The sequence below is a fragment of the Equus caballus genome, chromosome 1 (genome assembly GCF_041296265.1).
Source record: "Equus caballus isolate H_3958 breed thoroughbred chromosome 1, TB-T2T, whole genome shotgun sequence".
Taxonomy (NCBI): Eukaryota; Metazoa; Chordata; class Mammalia; order Perissodactyla; family Equidae; genus Equus; species Equus caballus.
The window spans coordinates 42,021,010-42,027,064 of NC_091684.1; the positions used below are offsets into that span (position 1 = coordinate 42,021,010).

Sequence of the window (6,055 nt, forward strand, 5' to 3'; positions counted from 1 at the left end):
CCAGCCTCCACACCCCTTGCCTCAGTAACCACTAATTTATTCTCTTTGTCCGTAAGTTTGTTTATATTCCACATATGGGTGAAATCATATGATGTTTGTCTTTCTCTGTCTGGCTTATTTTGCTTAATGTAATGCCCTCAAGCTTCATCCATGTCGTTGTGAATGGGACAATTTTGTCTTTTTATGGCTGAGTAGTATTCCATTGTATATATATACCACATCTTCTTTATCCAGTCATCTGTCGATGGGCACTTGGGTTGCTTCCATGTCTTGGCTATTCTGATAATGCTACAATGAACATAGAGGTGCATAAATCTCTTTGAATTGTTGAGTTCAAGTTCTTTGGGTAAATACCCAGTAGTGAGATACCTGGGTCACATGGTATTTCTATTTTTAATTTTTTGAGGAGTCTCCATACCCTTTTCCGCAGTGGTTGCACCAGTTTGCATTCCCACCAGCAGTGGATGAGGGTTCCCTTTTCTCCACAACCTCTTCAACATTTGTTGTTTTTTTGTCTTGGTGATTATCGCCATTCTAATGGACGTAAGACGGTATCTAAGTGTAGTTTTGATTTGCATTTCCCTGATGATTAGTGATGTTGAGCATCTTTTCATGTGCCTGTTGGCCATCTGTATATCTTCTTTGGAAAAACGTCTGTTCATATCTTCTGCCCAGTTTTTGATTGAGTTGTTTGTTGTTTTTTGTAGTTTGTGTGAGCTCTTTATAAATTGTGGAGATTAACCTCTTATTGGATATATGATTTGCAAATATTTTCTCCCAGTTGGTGGGTTGTTTTTTCATTTTGATCTTGGTTTCCTTTGCCTTCCAGAAGCTCTTTAGTCTGATGAAGTCCTACTTGTTTATTCCTCCCTCCTTTTAAAAATTTTGTTGACTTCTGTTTCTTTCTTAAATACTGTTTTGTCAGGTAAAGCCTTAGGTTAGAGACTGCCTTACTGCATCACATTCATCCCATTGGTGGTCCTTATCACTGTGTCAGTATAGCCCTAGTACCTAGCATTGTGCCTAGCATGTAGTAGACACTTAATCTTATTTGTTAAGTGAAGGAATGAAAGTAGTGAAAGTACTGAAATATTTATAAAATGAAAATAGTTGAAATATTTATAAACTATTTTAAGTGCTTCTAAATACTCTAAAGGGTGGCATGTCTAGTATATGTGTGTAGAGATGCCACCACCTTTCTTACCTGTACTTGTGGCAGATGTTGCTGCTCTGTCACCCCTCCGTTCCCCTGGGCTGGCTTTCTTAGCCCTGCACTCTAGGCACCTGTTTCTGGTTTACTGGTCTATCTGAGTTGGCATGTGGCATGAAACCTGTTTGCCATTTCTAATCTAGCAGAAAAAGGCATGGCATTCCAGATGTTTGGGTTCCTGTCTTGATCTTTAGACATCCTGCATAAACTCTTTATGGCTTAGTTGCATGGCAGTCTGATGCAAGTTATCAGATGGGAAGATAAGATATTCTTTCATGAGGATAAAATAAGAATATTGAGAAATTAGTAAAACTTAACCAAATATAAGGTTGTATGGTTACGTTCACTGTGCTTTGATGTAACAGATACTCATCTTGTGATCAGCCACTCTTGTATGGAGACTAAAATGTAAATTCTTTATATACATAAATATAAGTTTTAATTATAGGCTTACCATTGGTATCCATGAGCCTTACAACAGGGACTCTAATTTTCTTTGAAAATTAAGTTGATCTCTTGTTTCTATTTTAGATTTACCAGATGTTTCGTTTTTATTTTGCTAGTGAAGAATACATTTCAAGGAGATTCTAGTTTTATTTAGTTTACTATCATTTTGTGGCAGTGTTTCACAAAGTGCACCCATGGAGTGCCTGTATGAGAAACAGGTTAAATGGCAGGTGTCTTCCCCTACAACTTGCTGAATCAGACTTTCTGAGGCTTAGAAATCTGCATTTTAAGTAAGCTTTTTGCATTTTAAATAAGCTCCAGAACTTTGAGAACTCTGGCCCATATAATACCTCGGATAAGGTGCGTCATTAGTGCACTTTGAATAGGATCTATAAAGGATGGCTCATTCACTGACCTTTTCAGTCTCACCTGAGCAGAACGATGACATCAGAAAACACCTCACTGCCAATGCTGTACAATAAAAGGTGAAGATATTGATTGTGGCCATGGTTGAAAACAGTCAATGACCTTATTCAACTGGAACACGGAAGATCAACAAGGGGCATTGTTCCCAGAGGCTTAAACACGCTGGTCCTCTGGAAACAATGGCCCTTTGACCACAGCTGACATGGGTGGAGAGGAACCAAGTAAGGTTCTGGTCTCCTCAGTCCTGAGTGAGGGCCAGTCTTGCAGTGAGGGGGCAGTGCTTCTGGTTTAGTTCTCTGGAGCAGCCTAACAGGGGCCGGATGGTAGTGTCCTTCACTGTCACCAAGACTCTCACTGTTTTCCTGCCTTCACTGGATGCCCAGGATGCAAGGAGGAAACTTGCCCTGAACCGGAAGGCAGAAACAATAACAGCATTTTAAAAGTTGACATTGCCAAGTGTGTAGGATGTGTTTTACTTGTAGTAGCTCGTGTAATCAGCTTAAAGCAGGGGAAATCCAGGGTGTTGATGAGAAAGCATTTCAGGGCAAACTTCAGCCCTGGACTGGACTCCTGAGAGAGGTGGCAGATCTCCATCTCCTGTTCACAGCTCGGCTTGCTCTGTGTCTTGAGCCTTCCTCCATCTCCTTTGACCCTTTATGGTGCTTACAACTTGCACTGCACAGTTCCATCCAGAATAATAATGTTTTCTGTCATTTCTTAAGTGTTAATTCTGTCTCACCAAGTAGAAACAGAGGTTCCCACTGGGAATGGTGTTCCCCCCACATCCTGCCCTAGTGTTTAGAAACCTCTGAGGACGTTTGTGGTTCTTACAATGATGATGAGGGGTGTGAATATTAGCATTTAGCATCCCGAGGGGGTGGGATACTAAATGCCCCTGAGTCCTTGGGACAGTCCCACACAATGAAGGATTGTCCTGTCCAGAATGCTAATGGTACCCGCACAAGAAACACTGGGGCTCTTTGGATTTGTCTGAATCCTGTCCAGGGCTTCCTTGACAATAGACCAAGCATTTAATATGTAATGAATCTTGTGGCCTGGTAGATGCAGTATGAGCTTAATCATGTGCTGGGAAAGTATACAGATGGTCAAGGGTATCTCTCCTGGATGGCAGCTGTGCTCTGATGCTGATGCTGTCACTCTTCTTGGATTGTGCTTTGTAGCTTCACCCTTCTTAATGGTACAGTGTAGATGAGAGTGATGACTAGAAAATAATCCTGAGCTCCTACGACTGTTCCACTCAGGAAACCCTCTGATGTAAAAAAAATACCACCGCATATTGTCCTGATGACATCTCGGTCCCACAAAAATAAAGAGTGATGCTAAGTAAATTAAGTGTTACATCGTGAGACTGGGTAGGGGCAGGGAAGACTATACTTTATTATCACTGACATCTTCCCAGGTGAGTGCTCTTAGCAGTAGGATTTGAAATTTGGAGGCACGTGTTCTGAGTTTGCAAACCTTGAGTTATTTTGCCTGTGGGTTAGAAAGCTCCTGTGGAAAGAAAAAAAGATTTGAGCTTAAGGATCAGTACAGGGTCCTGGATTATTTGCTTATTCCTATCAGTCATTCAGTTAGAGGTATCAGAGAAATGACAGGTGGATAAAAATTTAGGAACACAAAAGGATGAACTGACAGGATGACTTCAGATCTTACTTTAAAGGACCAAGAGACTACGTTAAGCCAGATAACTTGTCAAACTAAGGATGTCCAATAGACTATAGGATTTGAATATCTTGACAAGCAGATAACAATTAGACTAACAATAAAGGCAACAGGAACAGACTGAGAAAGTTCAGCCACAGGAGGCTGAGAGAAACGCAAACTGAAATGACTCAAAGGCTGTTCTCCCTACAGGGTCTCCTGTGACCAAATGAGAAACAGTGTGTCCTTCCTTTGACACAGGGAGCCTGCTTCTAGGAGTCGTTGCTAAGGAAATGAGTAGGGCTGTGTTGAGAGATTTGGCTTTGAGGATGCTTAATGAGCATTGTTTGAAACTGAACATTGTTCATCCAAAGGGCGTTGGATGAATATGTTATAATTCGTCTATATAATGGAATATTATGTAACCATGACAGTGATGAAGAAGAATATTGACATGGGGCAGAATGTGTGAACAGTGGGCTGTAACAGAATATATAAAGTTAACATTTCAGTAAAGAAACTGTAAGCACAGAGGGAAAGAACCTGTAAAGACATTAATCAAAATGTTCACTTGGACTATCTTTAAGTGGTAGAATTCTAGGTATCTAGAATTCTTTCTTAGGGCTTTAGTTCTTATAATGTTTAAGGTGAACATGTGTAATTATTTTTTTAATGAAAACAAACAGTTTAATACAGTAAATAAAAACGTGGTCTAATGTATTAAAAGGTGCTTCGTCAACCATTTATCCAAATATTTCAATATTTAACCATTTTTAAATCCAGATATTTCTGGTAGTTCTAAGGAGCTATTAGTCCCTCACATCTTATCCTGAATTAGTTGATCACAGAGGAAATTAGGGTTCTGATTACAGGGAATAAATGTTGGGGGCAGGGAGGTCCTGACTCAGTTAAAGGGTGGGAAGAAAGAAGGGATATCAGTTTAGTTAAGAGGAATGTATAAAGACTGAGTCTAATACATTAATAACAGCTACATTTGCCTAGCTTGAAACTATGCCTAGGAAATTCCCTACTGTGAAACATGGTGCACTCATGTCTCTGAGCGGCTGGGGAAACACCCTTGAAGACTAGGCTTGGCTCCCTCTCCCAAGAAGTGTCTCAATCAGAGATGTGAGAGAGTCTCGGGTGCTAGAGCTGACTTGCAGAAGAGTCAGGTTTCCGGTCGAAGGCCTGGTCCATTGTAGGCTTCTGATTCTCAAAGATGAGGCCACAGAGCTATTTCAGTGAATCAGCCCACTAAGAATTTAGGTCTTGTTTTAAGGAAATACTTTGCAGCAGCATTTCTTAGAATATACTCTATGGGACGCTATTCTTAGGAGAAGACTCCATGGGGAAAAACAAAACAGGGGGTGGGACAAATAGCTTTGTGAAGGGAGGCAGGTCAGCATATCCACCAGCCTCTACACGCCATTCACATCTCACATTTAGTGTGTTAAGGCTCTGGAAGTCTTACCTTAGACGTCTTTTGGGTTTGGGTTAACCCTGAGTTTACTGAATTTAGTTAGCTATGGAATTTTTTTCTCATGTAAGGAGTTTTGTTGTTTTGGTGAAGATAGGTACTTTTGTGTGTGAGTAGAGGTGGCCTTTGGTTTCAGGAACCCTCTTTGTAGCTGGGGTTTCGAGCTGAGAGCTTTGAGCGCACTTTATGAGTGAGGCTGTCAGAGAAATAGGGAATTTTCTCCAACCACGTGGGACATACGATTCAGGAGATACTGTAAAGTGAGGCCTGAGTTACATAATAAGAGGTGTCTGTCTAGGCTGGTGTTATGCAACCTATGAAGACTGGTATAGTCTAGGATTCTGTTTTTGTTAAAAAACATCTCAAATGAGAAAGGTTGGCAAGAAATTCGTAATAATGTTAGTGCCTTGTCCCCTCTCTTCTAATTTCCCTTCAGTGAGTATATATTAGTATATAGAGCCCTCGTCCCCCAAAAGTTTTATTAATAAAAGAATGAGTGTACAGGATTTCCAACCCATTTCCTCTTGGAAAGAACGGGATAGGCAGGCTGCTAGTATACTCTGCCGGTGAAGGGTCCCTGGCTGTACATCTGGCAGCTAACTGCCCTCCCACGCTGGAGGGAGGGGTTTTAGAGGGCAGAGGGGCCTGTGAGCCAGTGGTGATTCCTACTGATCCCCCTTGGGCCTGGAGATACTGAGTTATCAGTGGCTTGGGCCACTGGAAAGTCAGAGAGGGTGGACTCAGGCTGGGAGCTGATGCTTTGAAGGGCCCCTGCTACCTTCTGTGGCTGCTGCGAGTCTGTTGGGACTGAGACACAAAAGTGACTCTCTTTA

At 41.4% G+C, this 6,055-nt stretch overlaps 1 protein-coding gene across 23 annotated transcripts in view; it reads left to right on the top strand.

The window, feature by feature from the left end:
* Positions 1-6,055, top strand: part of SGMS1 (sphingomyelin synthase 1) — a 279,380-nt gene that overhangs the window by 78,191 nt on the left and 195,134 nt on the right. The gene's annotated exons all lie outside the window — the stretch shown is intronic.